Raw genomic sequence first — 16,713 nt, forward strand, 5'->3', positions numbered from 1 at the left:
TATGGAATTAAGATTTAACACTGTCACAGTTCATAATTGTCACTAATTATGTTTGAGCTTCGACCGTAGAATAATAATCACAGTCCATAAGCACTTGAAAAAATGTTATTAACGACAGTCTATACAACAGTCTCTGAAATAACACTGTTCACAGATTAAGGCGATTTTATGATTGGATTTACAACACACGAGTCTGTACTACTTAATATTGTCATAAAAAGTTCTTAATGCTCACTGAGTTTCCCGTAGTAGTGATCGAAAGATCGAGAAAATGCACATAAAAATAGTCAATTCTAGCCCTGTTATTGGATGAATGTCGAGTGAAATAACGTCTCATGCAGTTCACTATTGTATTACTGTAAGAGAAATACGTCTCAGAATGATTAAAATGGTCTCAAATAGGATTTTAGTTCACAACACGCAATGACTTAGAATATTGTCACAGTTCAAAAATACAGTTCAGAATTACGTGAAATGGGCAAAGTTCACCATGTCGTTTACTGATAAACGAAATACTTGACACTTCAGTTCACTATTTCTATTATAGCTTTACTCAGTTAGCACACTTCTAAGTGTTATCTAACGATGATTTAGTCGGAGAAACTTTTAGAATATTTCCTTCGTCGCGACGCGGCAGAAACTTGACTAGTGACGTCTTCGTACTATTTCAACGTGTTCGAGTGTGGCCATTACTATGTCCTCGCGGATCGCGACCGAGCATACTGTCCTTCATAAATGCAGAACACACACACACTGGCTATAATCTTGGTTCACTGACCTATTTATACCGGTCTGCAAGCAGCGCTCGGAATCAGGTGATGAAGGGGCGATAATTCCTTCCAAACTTTAACTTATTATATTCCAGAAACCACTGGACGGATTGATCTCAAATTTGCAGGGTTTCACTTCCAGAATATTGGCTACAATTCAGCGTTGGTCTCATGTTAATTGATCCAGGCTTCAAAAAGCACATAAAATAATTTTCGAGAGAATTCTGAAGGGATGGGAAGCTACAGGCAGTGGTGACGTCATTTGACCATGCTCGACTTGCGCTCTCCCTCACGCACGCAGTGAGAACGAGAACATTCTCTCACATTGCTGTTCATGCATCGGAACTTAACTGTACGCTCAAAAATAAAATGTATAACTCGTATGTGCCAGGGCCTATGCCTTTCTGGTACAGTATGTATGTATGTATGTATGTATGTATGTATGTATGTATGTATGTATGTATGTATGTATGTATGTATGTATGTATGTATGTATGTATGTATACAGAATGTCGTTATACTTATTTCCAACAAAGCAGGTGCTGACAAGTGTGAAAGCTACCGCACCATTAGTTTAGTATCTCACGCCTGAAAAATTACAACACGTATTATTTACTGAATGACGGAAGAATAACTTGAAGCTGAGTTTAAGAAGATCAGTGTGGCTTCAGAATAAATGTAGAAGCACGTGAATCAATCCTAACTTTACGTCTGATCTTAGAAGATGAATTAAATAGGACAAGCCCACGTAGAAGGTATTTGTAGATCTACAGAAGGAATTCAACAATGGTGATTGGACCAAGCCATTTGATATTCTAACGGTGATCGTAATCAGATACTTAGAAAGAAGAATTATCAACAAATGCTACATACATCAGTCTGCAGTAATAAAAATGGTTGGTTTTGTCAAAGAAGCAACAATACAGAAATGAGTGAGGCAAGGCTGCAATTTATTCCCCTCTCCTTTTAAATACATGTATAGAATCAATCAATGTTTAAAGGCAATGCCTTCTTGATTCAACCATTGTCTTCTGTCTTCAGCTTGTCGTTTCATCTAACAGTAGGAACTACATCCAACGTTTTGCACCAATACTTGAAGAAATTGCTTCCTAGGTCGACCTCTTTCCTTCTAGTAGATTGGTTAGAAAGGTATTATGAAGCACTGTGTGTCCAATGAATTTATCTGCTCTTCTATGCATTGTTATCGGCTGTTTCTTCTCCTGTATTTCTCGCAGGATATTTTCTTTGGTTCCCAAACGCTTCAAGCCGTTTCCTATCCTGTTCTTGGATTCTCCAAGATTCACATCCATACGCTCCACACAAATTACATCACAAAATTTTTCCTAATCTCAAAATCTAGATGTGTATTGGTCAGAAGGTTTATTTTGTTGCCGAATGCTTGTTTAACAAGCGATATTCTTCCTCTTATCTCCTTGCTGCAACGGTTATCATTTGTGATTAGACTTCCGAGGTAAGGAAAACTGCTGACTTGTTCCACTAGTTTGTTAGCAAGCTTGATGTTGGCGTGATTTCGCTCAGGATGTTTACTTACAACTAATATTTTTGCCTTCTTCCTGTCAATGTTTAAGTATAAATCTACTAAATTTGATGACAGTATATTCAGCATCTTGGATAATTCCTGAGTCTGTAACCACTGCTATATCATCTGTAAATCGAATAAAATGGATTTGTTGTCCAGTTACTCTAATTCCCTTTATGTTCGTCTTGAACTTCTTTATATCATTTTCTGTGAATATATTAAAGAGGTACGGTGATAGTGGGCAACACTGTCTTCTTCACTTCCTGATTTTCACCTCCTGGCTGTTAAAAAATCAAAGAGTAATTTGGAAAGGGAATCACAATCCAAGTAGAAGAAATCAGAATGCAGGGATTTGCCGATAATATTGTTATTTTACCTGAGTATGCAGAAGATCTGGTGAAATTGCTGAATAGTTTGGACAGAGTCTTTGAGAATGTATAAGATGAATATAAATTTCAAAAATGAAAGCAATGGAGTGCAGTTGAACAAAATCAGGTGAAGCAGGAAATATTACTGTAGATTACTAAATGAAGTCACAAAGGAAGTAGATGAATATTGTTACTTGGTAAGAAAAGTAACTAACGATGGCAGAAGTAAGGACATAAAGTACAGACTAGCACAGGCAAGGCAAACCTTTCTTTAAAAATATTGCTCACTTTGAACTTGTGCAGTTGGATTTTGAAGGAAGTGTATGTGATAAAAACGGTAGGGGTAGATGGACTGATGACTCAAACAACATCTATGTATATACCATCATTCACTCCATGCTAATAATATACCGATTTGTTCACGTGCCATGTTCCTACATTCCAAGGCATCAAGACCTTCCTTAGCCACAAGAGGTTTATTCTCCAGTCAATAATATATATTTTTTGCTTTACATCGCGCCGTCACAGATAGGTCTTATGGCGACGATGGGAGAGGAAATGCCTAGGAATGGGAAGGAAGCGGCCGCGGCCTTAATTGAGGTACAGCCCCAGCATTTTCCTGGTGTGAAAATGGGAAACCACGGAAAACCATCTTCAGGGATGCGGACAGTGTGGTTCGAACGCACTATCTCCCGGATGCGAGCTCACAGCTGCGCGACCCTAACTGCACGGCCAACCCACCCGGTTTAAAAAATGTTAGGTTGGTATTTTATTTTAAGCACGTCTTTCCTAGCCTTATCTGTAAAACTATGGCTGTTGAATACTCTTCTAAAAATTTCAAAATAACAGGAGACCATGCAATATTCATTTATTTTAATAACACAGAGAAGATAATTACACTAATATCCATGGATTGAAACAGCACCAATGTCGCAATCACCGTCTTTATTATTGTTATAATAGATTATGTCTGAAAGAACGGAATGTAATACAACAGTACAATACTATATTGCATTGAGAATATCACATAAAAATGTAACAATGGAGAATTAATAGAGCTGAAAAGGGAATGGCATTGTATTAATTCATCATTGATATAATCTGCATTATTTATTTTTGTCATCCATTCACTTCATCTCTGCTGAATGTGTATTCATATTCGATATTCGGTCGTTGTTGATTATCCTACATAGTTAGCTGTATGTACGTATTAAACTGGTAGCATATACCTATGCTGCTGAAATATGTAGCGGCCTGTCGATTGTCATATTTTATTCACAAATAATGTAAAATGTAGGACGTATACATTATTTACTTTACACTGACTTGATAGTTCCTTCAATTGACCAGAGGTATGTTGTCGGCCTCCATATCACAAGATTATGGTTTCAAACGGTAGGCAGATTATGATTAAATAGACAAGCACACAATGCGCAAGAACTTATTCGCTACAGAGCTTTGTCGGAGAACAAGGCTTCTTCGGGCAATCCAGGGCGTGGTAACGACCAAACATTTCTTTTTCCAAACCATCGGCACACACAATCATGGTTCGGTTCGAGGAAACTAAGTACAACACATGGCTTATGATGGAAGCTATTCACTGTACGTCTCAGATCTAAGCAACTTTGGCACCAATTGTCTGTTGTCATTGCATCCGTTATATAAAAGTCACTCCAAATTTTTGTCTTCTTCGATTTTAATTCATGTAACAGAACCGGGGAAACAAGGAAATGCCATTTGGTCCTTGTTTCAATGACGGTGGAATCCTTCCCGCGGTAGAGAGGGGGCAACGACTGCATATAAAAATAATATTTTATATGCAGGCGGCTAACGAATGAAGGGACCGATTATCTCCCGGTATAAGGAGATCCCCTATACCAAGTGCCAACAGTCTCTTTTAGAGTGGATGAGGGGGTATGGGGACAAGAAATTGTTCCCGAAGGCGGAAGAACCAGTTTGGTCAACGGAATTAGGATGCAGAAAGCAACGGGAAACCACTGCATTAAAGATCCTGAGAGATATTTCCAATAAATCCACAAGGCAAGGCTGCAACGTCAAGATCGGAGCTGGCCGTGTGGATCGTCTACCTCCGTTTGGAGACGACGGCTTAACAAGAAGAAGAAGAGGAAGAAGAAGAAGAAGAAGAAGAGCTCTTTATATTCTTTTGTAGGTTGTAGAATAATAGTATGTCGTAGGTTCTCAATGAAAAAAAGTTCACTAGTCAGTTCATATACAATTCTTGAGGGTGTGTGCTTAGATACGCATTATACTTAGTTCTTTCTCTTTCAGGAAGGTTCATATGACCTTAGGTCACGATTGGTGTAATTTTTAGACGGAAAAGTTTCAAGGCTGTTTTGATCGATAGTTGACTAAGATGATCTAAGTCGTTTATTGATATTATTGCTGCCAGAGTCCTTTAACATGTAGTTCCAGTTGTCTGGGGATTATTGAAGGGAGGAAAATTTTCGCTTGAACACTCCATGTTGTACGATGTCGGCATGGAAAAGATCTCTAGCGAAACATTTAATGTTTATAGCAGAAATTAATTAAAGCTCTCCCAGAGATCACCCAGCATAGATATCGTTTACTGATAGAGTGATAAGGGAGGTCGAAAATGACGGGCAAGCAGCTTAGATGACGTCATTTTAAAATGCTTGCACTTTGTACCTGAGGCCATACCATCATTAATACCGACGTGCTCTCATCTATTTTCACTTCGTAGAACCAAAACGTACATTACCAAAGCATTTTCAATTCCAATTAGAATTCGCCTTGCTGAATTTACCGTTATAATTAACAGGGAACATGTGTAGGCAAAATAAATGTTATGTTGCAAAAATACTCTACTTGTTGCTTGTCAATTGCATGAATATAATGTTTGGTTGTCAACAACTACTCGAAAAATCTAGCGAGGTTGGTACTTCGTTCAGGTGATTCAGCTGTGAGGTTAAATTAGGAGATAGAGGGTTCGAACACCATTGCCGGCAACCCTGAAAATGTTGTCCGTGGTTTATCATTTTCACACCAGGAAAAAATGGTCGGTTCCTTCCCAGACCTAGCTTTTTCCTATCCCTCGTTGCCATGAGATCTGTTTGTGCGAGGGCGATGTAAAATGAATAGGAAACAAGAAAATTACTCAAAGAAATATACTTCTAAGAGCACCGGTATCCACGAGGCTCGCTACACCATCAAATCACAATGAGTTTTATCAACAACTCCCACTTTGTTAATAATATTAATAGAGATAATTACTTATTGTTATTATAGGGCTGACCCTCCTGCGAGGGTGAGTGGCATCTGGCGTTTATGGGGAACTGCGTGGAAGATAACTTTGTGTGTGGTGTATGAGTTACCTCCGGAGCGATGGAATTAACCATTTCTAAGATTACAATCCTCGATCCCGTCGGAAATCTCGAACCCAGGTCCCTTTGAACCTAAGACGTCTATGCACACAATTCAGCCAATTAACCACACAGTTTATGGTGAGTACAACTAATGGAATGAACCAGGTCCGTCGCATTCTTTAGATTAATTAGTCATATCACATACAGTAAGATAATCCAGTGCATTTCTTTCTCTCTACATATTTAAAATTTGTATTGCTTCAGATGGCATTACATGTGTTGAGTTCCTATCAATTTTGTTTCTATGTACCTTATACGATTTAATTAGCTTGTTTTCACAGAACATGACATTTATTCATCCAGAAAGAAATGATCCCCAGTAAAAGAGAAATGTGACGCCTAGGAATCCTAAATTCCATACTATAGAGCAAATTATAAGTTAGCACCTATAGAACTAGTGAGCTTGAGGTAAAGGCACAATAAATGCTGTATTTGCACAGTTCTGTAAGTCGTTCAGACTGGATAATCTTCTTCTTCTGCTACTTCTTTGTCTGTTTACCCTCCAGGGTATGTTTTCCCCTCGGGCTCAGTGAGGGATCCCAGCTCTACCGCCCCTAGGGCAGTATCTTGGTGCTTCAGACTCTGGGTCGGAGGATACAACTGGGGAAGATGACCAATACCTCGCCCAGGCGGCCTCACCTACTATGCTGAACAGGGGCCTTGCTGGGAGATGGGAAGATTGGAAAGGATAGACGAGGAAGGGGGAAGGAATCGTCTTTGGCCGCAAGTTAGGTACCATCCCGGCATTTGCCTGAGAAGTGGAAACTACGGAAAACCACTTGCAGGGCGGCTGAGGTGGGAATCAAATATACTTATACTCAGTTGACCTCCAGAGGCTGAGTGGACCCCGTTCCAGCCCTCGTACCACTTTCCGAATTTCGTGGCAGAGCCTGGAATCGAACCCGGGCCTCCGGGGGTGGCGGCTAATCACACTAACTACTACACCACAGAGGCGGATGACTGGATAATGAATTTAAAAAATGGTGGAATTGGTGGCTGTGAAGGTTCTATTGCAATTTTTCTTTTAGGAAATGACAAATGCAATCTAATTTACCATTTGAATATAAGACGTACTCCAACTAATGTTCCGAATGCTCTGTCTACTGGGGAAACTGAAATGCATATGCTGTTGAAAATAAAAAAGTAGCAGGCCCGTCACCCGCTATCAACCAATGGGTTCACCTCAAATGAACATTCTTTATTGATCACTAATGTATCCTTAACTATTTCATATCTCGAAAAATTTCCTCCCCACTTTCAAATAAAAAATAATTTGGGCTTACAAGAACACTTCAAATTTTCAAAATCTATAGGTCATCTCTTTGCATAAAGGACCTCTCTTTAAATGTTTCTTTGTTTCTGAGCCCCAATTTCGAAACCTCTAGCCCTGTTCTCCGAGGCTTTTTTGATCACTTTTGATTATTCTCCTAATGGCTCATTATTTCACGTGTATCTTCATTTTTGTACCTATCTTTATACGCCTTACACCCATCCCATAGGCTGTTTATATTTGTATTTAACTTACCATTTTTCACCGTTCATAATTACTTTCTAAAGACTCCCTCATGATTACCCTTATCAAAAATATAGTATTGCTTTATACCCCTACGTCTGAAACCATCCATTTTATCACAGTTATTTTTAACTACAACGAAAACAGCTTCGTGGTCATTTGTGCCAGCTATCACTTAAGTTTCTCTATAGACCTCATCTGTTTTAATCAGCACACCAGGTCTAAAATGTTCTTCCTTCTGATTCAGATATATTTGTAGATTTAGTTATTTATCGTTTGCTGGTCATGCTTTCGGTTATACGCACTCATGTAGCAGTTGAAATTCGGTAAATTGAGATCACACGTTTTAATATCGTTATTTTCGGTGTCATTTATCACATATCTGATTTTATAATTAAATAATTCAGCGTCAGCGTCACCCCTTCCAGCGCTGTACACCCCGAAAACAACAAGTTGCTTATTATCTCTATACCGTAGATGAGCCTTACACCTTGATTTCATGTTTCTTATCCTTAACTTCTTTCATCAGGATTAATACCCCTCCATCGAATATAACTTGCACCTACGATAAACACTCTAGTTCCAGAAAAGAACATCCGTATCCACTTCTTAGTCATAATTCAAATCCTACTTCAATATAAAAAATGTTAAAAAATCTACAGTGGAATCAGCAGCCCATTCCAGTATCGTTTGCTGCAACCCAACTAACGTGCACATGGTTATAGGGGTGTTACTCCCCTGCAGGCGAACTGCATGCTACTAATGTTCAGTGAGCACCTTCTTCAAACGATTCTAAACCCTGGCGAAATGTTATATCATCCATTCGCAAAACATGATGCCTTGATATCATGTAGCAACGTCGTTTTACCATGAAACTATGTTAATGTGTCGTGCCTCGAGACCGGGTGTAATGAAGAGGGGAATCAATGCGTAAAGGTAGGTAACAGTGCAGTAATTAAAGTCTTAACACCGAACTGGATGGTGTGTGTACGCTGTTCTCGTTGTACTACCAGCATATTTCCAGAAGTGTAGCGTAGCGGACGTGGTTAGGCGTTCGTCTAGCAATGAAAGAAATTTGTCAGCGGCGGTTCGAATTCTGCATCATTCAAATACTTTTGCATCGGTATGATGTTTGAATACGTAAACACAGGCCCACGTTTACCACATTCAAAGAGTAGAATAACGCTGTTATTCATCTGTGCCCTGCGCATACTTCGCTGCTTAGCGCCTGAATGTACTGTAATCTCTGCTGTCATTCGGCATGTTTTCCACAGAGGGATACGTTGACATGCTCCTCATTTATGGGGAAGCAAGACAAGATGCATGCGAGGCACTACGTCAGAACGAGGAGCAGTGTCCCGACAGGCGACACCCGGCTGCTACGACATTCCGCCGTGCTGAAAGACGCCTAAGGACAACTGGCGTGATTTCCAACCAGCCACCAGACCGCGATAGGCCAGTTACATCGGGTGAAATAGAAGAGGCCGTTCTGGAGGCAGCTCGTAATAATCAACAAATAAGTAGACGGGCGATTGCACGACAGGTGGACACCAGCCAGCCGTCCGTCTGGCGAATACTTCGTGAACATAAATTTCACCCATACCATCTTGAGCTACACTAAGAGCTCCATGGGCGGGATATCGAAGCTCGAATGGAGTTCCGTCGGTGGCTATTAGGTAGGCTGGAATATGATGCAGAATTCGTATGCATATCTTGTTCTCAGACGAATTGCGCTTCCACAACAATGGGAACATCAATCGCCACAACATGCACTATTGGAGGCCGGACAACCCACACTGGATGCGACAGATACTCCATCAAGTACGATAGGGAGATAATGTTTGGTCTTGAATCTTGGGGGATCGCCTAATTAGACATTATTTCTTTGAAGGCCATTGGATGGGCCCACGCTACCTGCACTTTCTTCGTCAGTAACTCCCACTGCTGCTGGAGGATGTGCCCTTCACGATCGTATGACGATGTGGTTGCAACAGGATGGAGCTCAGCCCCATACGACTTTGCCGATTGTTAACCATCTGAACGAGGAACTGCCAGGGAAATGAATAGGACGAGGAGGCCCTCTTTCTTGGCCCACCAGATCACCGAATTTAACACCGTTAGACTTCTTTTTGTGGGAACATTTGAAGAACGTCGTTTACACTCAAGCGCCGGAAAACCCCGACCAGCTCCACCAACTTATCACGGACCCCTGCCGAGCAATTACATCTGGAATACTTCAGCGCTCAAAACGGTCTATTGGACACTGGGCCCGAATGTGCATAAACCAAAACGGTCGTTACATCGAGCATTTGTTGCGATAAAACATTTTCAGGGCATTTGTGTTCCTATTACTCCGGTCTGTGTGTGTCCCGCCTGCATTCATTCACACACAAAGCGAGTATTGAACTTACATTGCGTGCGGTATGTAATAAAGAAATATTTCAAAAATTTGTAATCTTCGTCCCGAATTCAAACCTCCCGCCTGACATGCAAGCTCACTCCGCCACGGCTTCACCAACTACACAACGGTTTCGAGCGGCACACTGGTCAACTTATAGCAAGTATTAGGTTTACTGAGGTCACAATATTAATTTAGTGTTTCGCTGGCGTGTCAGGTTCATATGATCTAGAAGGCACACGCACGTCTTCCAGTGTTTAATACGAGTATGACATTACGGCGCTCTATCATGTTGAGGCGGTAAATACCAAGATATTCGGTTGTGTTTTCTGAGCATACCAGCAGGGCAGATGTTTCAGGACGGAATTAATATTGTGGTTTGAATAAAGCTACATTGGAAGTGGCGGCTGAATCACGCTGTATATCTAATGTAAGTAGTTTCTTTACAATAATTCTGCAGTTTGCCACTGTGTAGCGTTACAGTACAATCCAATGTTTTATCAAAAGCTATTTTCATAAATTACTATCTATGGGAGTAATAATCAGAATGTCAGATCCGGTGCAAGTTAGAACCAACGTGACAGAAGATTACGTTATCATAATTCCCTCGGAAAATCGATGCGAGTTTCAGAGATATTTAGGAATGAAAGTGAAAATCCACAGCCTATTTCTGGGCATTCAACCGTGTCAGGAATGAAATGAATGACGCCCATATCTAGTGGCGAGGATAGGAGTTGTGCCGGCTGCCGAAGCCTGTCGCACTCCCCTGGAGCAATGATTAATGACTGACGGATGAAATGATATTGGACAGTGACAGGGAAAGCCTTAAGCGGAGAAAAACTGCCCCGTCTCCCCTTTTTCAGGCACAAATCTCACATGGAATGACCGGAATTTGAACCACGGAACCCAGCGGAGAGGCCGATGCGCTGTCGCCTGACTCAAGGAGGCTTAGAGATTTAGGAATGTGAAAGGAATTTTAGGAAATGTAAACAGGAATGAGGTATTCAACTTCTGTAAGTACGAGTGTGGACAAGGAGCTCATGAGATTTGGAAGAGCTAATCTCTTACTAACGGCCAAGAGGAGTCGTTGGTTCGACCACACGACACCTCGTAATCTGCAGGCCTTCAGGATGCGCAGTGGTTGCTTGGTAGACCACGCGCCTTCGGGGCTTTTGCGCCATGCGGTATGGGTTGTGTTTTAATCTCATACTACTACACATCTGGATATCTTCTAGTTTAAGCGACAAGCTCTCCTCAGTGAATATCCGATGCAATCTTCGATTGAGATAGCTGTACAGTTGTCTCCACGGGGCGGAGTAACATCCGTTCTAAACACTTGAAAATTAGTAACAGGTCTACAGATGGACAAAGTATCCCTAGTAAAAAAATTGCAGTATATCTGATAGTGATATAAGAACATCAGCGCTCATTGGTTACCTACACTTCACTTTTTCAACTAAACACTTTTGGAGGTATTGGCTGTGTTATTACAATATAAAATAAAGTGCGATTTAGAGTTGTAAATAAATATAAAATATAACATTAAATTATCCTTCCTCAAAGGCAAAATATGCTTTGAAATGAAAACATGCATCAGAGCATCGGAATCTGCAAAGGAGCAAGGTGACCGTGGATATTTATTTGGTTATCGATCCTACACTGAACACTTTGTATCTGTATGTCAAATGATTGCCTAAAACCTCCAGCGGTCTAAGAACACGCTAGTTTACCAACATTTTCCTCTTGAAGGGGTTCTTTAATCAATAGGAGCCGACGTTTCTTCTACTCGTATAGAACTTCCATAGTTTTTTAGACGAGTCTTAGTTAACAGCCCTATTCGATAAAAAAGAGTGCGCATTCTTAGTTCGTGTTCTGTTTGTGGCATTATAAGCAACATGTGGTGACAGTAAGTACAGTACCTAAAACGTTGGTGATAAAATTAAATTTGCATTTATTTGAATTCATAGGTTACAATTTGCACTGAGGCTAATGAGACACTCACTTTACGTACAGACTACGTTCGATACATTATACAATAATTTCATAATGAAGTGAAAGAGCAACTTAAATTCGAATTTTAAACATGCGCTAAGTACAAGAACAAATTATTATTATTATTATTATTATTATTATTATTATTATTATTATTATTATTATTATTATTATTATTATTATTATTATTATTATTATTATTATTATTATTATTTAAATTGTACACTCAAATGAGTATATTTCTAGCCTGGAAAAGGGACATAAATTACAATACAGATGATTAAACTCAAATATAAGAACGATATTGGAGATTTCAATGGGTGAGCTTGGTTGAAATAGGGAACGATATTGACGAAGGACACGGATGATTTAAATGATATTAAAATGCTTCAAAAATTATGGGATCTATTTTCTGGAAAAAACTACTAAATTTTTAAATATGCTGGATTATGCACAACGACATATTGCAGCGAACGAATTCACCAATTAATACCAGTTGTAATATTCTTTGAGAAACTAGATTGCTAAGTGGTTTTTGAGAGACGTGATGTTCACAGAATTCTTAAATAGCTGAAGACGAAAAGTATTCAAAAGTCGTGATGATGTGAGGGTAAAGCTGTATTGAATTTAAGTGAACGATATAGGGGAATCTGAAGTGCAAAATTTTATATTGGTTTTTCTGTCATGAATGGTGCTATTAATCGTGATATGTTATAGAGATAAGGTAGGATGATATAGAATATTTTGTGTATAAGTAGTGCAATTGAGAGCTGCATACTTATGAGTGTTTTAGGTATTTAATGTGTACATAGTACGGTGTAACATGTTGTAATATGCAATGTTGATGGTATATTTCGTTATCCGCTAGAAGTATTATGAACGAGATATGAAGCTATACACGAGTTCTCTCGCCTTATTAACTACATATTAAACGACAACTATTTGTTTCTGCACTCTAATGTATTTCCCACAGATGATTATATACCAGTTAGAAAATGTTCAGAAAGTGGGTGGGTGGGGGTGTATGGTGAGAAAGTTAAGTCCAGTGAATGATTGTATATATGGACCATAATAACCATATATAAGAGTATCGGTATGTGGTTTGACTTTCAAAATATCCTTTCAAAATTTTCAATTAAGAGGAGATATGTCATAGATTTTATGGTGAGGAAATGTGATTACTTTTCGATTAATACTTTTATCGAAATTGACACTATACTAAATAAATAATTGATTTTCAACCTGAAATCTAAAACAAAATGCACGAGTTGCGTTTTCTTTGTGCTACGAATATTTCCGTGCCATGGCGGACAGATATGTCGATATTATTTAATTTGGGTGGTCGAAACAGGAAAAATAAATGTAATCTACTTATTGAACGATATCGTGGGTAGCTATGAATTATATAATATATATTACGAGATCTCTCGGCATCAAGGTAGCATAGGAACGACAAGGCCGGTCAATATATACGATATCGTGGCAGTAGACGTATTGGCAGAAGTATCTCATACTTAAACTTTCTTAAAATATTACTTCCATGTGGTAGATATAATTTTAGTGAAATTGTTTATGATATATAGGATATTGACTTGACGGTTATTTATTCGAGAATGATAAAAAAAAAATAGATACTTCCCTCCACTTTTCCACAAATATGTACTTTAATCCTAGTCTGTGTAGTGAATGTCGGACAGCCACTAAATCGTCAAAGAGCACGTCAAGATGCCGAGAGTTTACTACGGAGGAATTCTTTAATCAGTATGTCCTTCATATTTAAACTTCGCTAGTTAAAAATATCAGCAGTTCTCAATTCCTGATGAAACTGCAAGTGCACTTAAGAACATGACTTCACGATTATTCGAGTACCCAACAGGACACTATAATAGCACTCCAAAGTTCTCACGTTACGATAGATATCTACTTCGCTAAGAGAAATAGAGAGATGCTCTGAGATAGCAGAATTGGCATTTTTGTTAACAGCGGTGTCGGTTACAGTAGTGAGTGGGGTGGAGTCGTGTGTGAGAGAGAAGTAATATCGAACAGCTTGCAATTGTGGGACAGTCATTGCAGCCAGAAGTAGCTACCATCTTTGACAAGCGAAATAGTAGACTGATAATTTTGTTTATAGAATCAGACTTGTCAGACAACATTAGAAACATTTCTTATTCTATTTTGTCATTAAGGTGAAACAAAATGCCAGATTTATAGTCACAATACTTAAAAACAAGCATTTCACTTCGCACAACTTCTTTATAGTCTTTCACAAATAGGAACCTAGAGGGTAGAAAGAGAGATTAAGAAAACGATCTCTGTACATCCATGAAAAATAAATGGGTTACTATCGGAAATGTGATCATAGAAAGTAACAGCCGCTGGAAGCGATAGGCTATGAGTTGGCATTCTAAAACTTGCGGTTCAAATTACTATAAAATACTTTGTTAAATACTCACTTCTTGACAAGGAGCATCGATCCCTAAATTTTGTAACAAAGCAGAGATCATTCTATAGACAAGTTATGGGATTTTCGGCTTATGTCGTGTCCAAAAGAACAAGGTGAAACTTTTTACACTTCGCATAGAACTATGTTCTGCGTCTTCAGAAGAAAATATCGACTGTTCACAAGGAAGTCTTCTACAATAATGAGGGTTTGAATTTAAGAATGCTTTACCGTTGTATCTGTAGTGGTACGCTCATTTGTCACCAGATGGCTCTCAGTATGCTGGCACAGCGCTCCAAGCGGGAGCTGACAACAACATTAAGCTCCAATTAAGATGTTCATTACACCGTGTGTGCGTATGGAGAGGACATCGGACGAATCAGGGATGAATGTGGTAAGGAAATAAATAGAAACTAATAAAATGAAGTAAAATGCAACGAAAGACACCAGGATAGAAGAGAACAGAGATAAAAATGGAGAAGTATGTGGAGAAAATCAGAGGATGATAATGATATGAGACGGTGAGGGAAGGGAGAGAGGGCATAACCGGTGTACGCACGTTATAAGGTATGCCACTTAACACAGAGATTGGAACGAAACATCTGGTGATGATGAACGTACGAATCTGGAAAACACCGAAACAAAATAACAGTATAGAAAGGACAGAGAAAAGAACTACCTACGTAAAACTTCAGTGGCTGGCAACCACATATTTCGTAATTGATAGCCAGTGTCCCAGTTGGAATTGTTAGGATTTTAAAGTATTTCCACACCTTCCAGTTAAATCCTAGACCTGCAGTGTTTAGTTTGCGTAAGAGCTCAAACATCTTGGAACACAACATCATGACCTGACGATAGGGCGTGCTCAGCTATTGCTGACTTGTCCGGCTGGTTGAGACGGATATTTCTTTACCGGCATGTTTCGCCAATGTATTCCTTGTCGCAAGTACAGAGAACTTTGTACACCCCATGATGTAATAGTGGAGACAATTTGGCCTTGCTTTTACCTCCACTATGGGCAATTTTAGTGACGGTGCCAAACACGGTTTTTATATTGTGATTGCGGAGGACCTTGGTAATTCGGTCTGTGGTATTGTTAAGGTAAGACACGTAGGCAGTTCCCTTCACTCCTTCTTTCTGTGAGCTTTGCTTAGTTGTTCCTCTGAGATGCAGGGCTCTACGAATCTGTACATCGTTGTAACCATTACCCTTGAAAATGACTTTCAGTGTGCCCATCTCCTCCTGGATATTTGATGGCTCACAAATTCGTGTTACTCTCGTGGTGTGTGTCGATAGAATGCCCTGTTTTTGTGCTGGATGGTGGTGAGAATTATCCTGTTACTTAAAAATGGAAGTATCTTGATATTAAGGATTCCCGTCCTTTCAGCCTATTGACTGTCTTGTACGATGTCTTTATCAAGGCCCTGACAAATACAGTAGGATCAGCTCAGCGCTTGACTCAGCTCAACCTATTGAACAGGCGGGATTCTGTAGATGTTTTATCACCATTAATTTGTAATTTGTCTAACGAATGAATATCAGATGCCCTTCTGTTTAGCAATTGTTGGCTTCAAAAAGGCATTTGATTCTATCACACATCTTTCCTACAGATATTGACTGAAAATCGAGCATACATTAACGTACTTAAGGATATATAAGAAACCTCTTGAGCTTTTGTTAGTGTCAGAGAAACTACAAAAGATATCCGCATTGAGTGAGGAGTATGATCTCATATCACCAAAGTTGTTCTCTGAAATTTTAAAAATGTCATTGTCAAAAATTCAATGGAAATATCGAGGAATCAGAATTAATGGAAAAAAGGCTGAACCACTTGATGTTTACGGGACATTGTGTTGCGGCTAATGATCGAGAAGAACTCCAATAACAAGTAAGAGATCTTGACCTAGTCTGTCAAAAAGTAGGACTAAAAATGAACTTGTCCAAGACAAAAATCATGCAAAATAATTGGGTTACTAAGGAAACGTGATCATAGAAGTGAATATTCTTGAAAACGTCAATGAATACGTTTACCTTGGTCAAGTGATTAAAATGACAGGAGATGTAAGACTCGAAATCTTCCGAAGAATTAGTGAGGATGGAAGGCATTTCGGTGCTCCGTGGTGAAGGGGTAGCGTGCCTGCCTCTTACCCGGAGGCCCCGGGTTAGATTCCCGGCAATGTCAGGGATTTTTATCTGGATCTGAGGGCTGGTTCGAAGTCCACTCAGCCTACATGATTAGCATTGGCGGGCTATCAGACGGTGAGATAGCGGCCCCGGTCTAGAAGGCC

Source organism: Anabrus simplex, chromosome 1 (genome assembly GCF_040414725.1).
Source record: "Anabrus simplex isolate iqAnaSimp1 chromosome 1, ASM4041472v1, whole genome shotgun sequence".
Taxonomy (NCBI): Eukaryota; Metazoa; Arthropoda; class Insecta; order Orthoptera; family Tettigoniidae; genus Anabrus; species Anabrus simplex.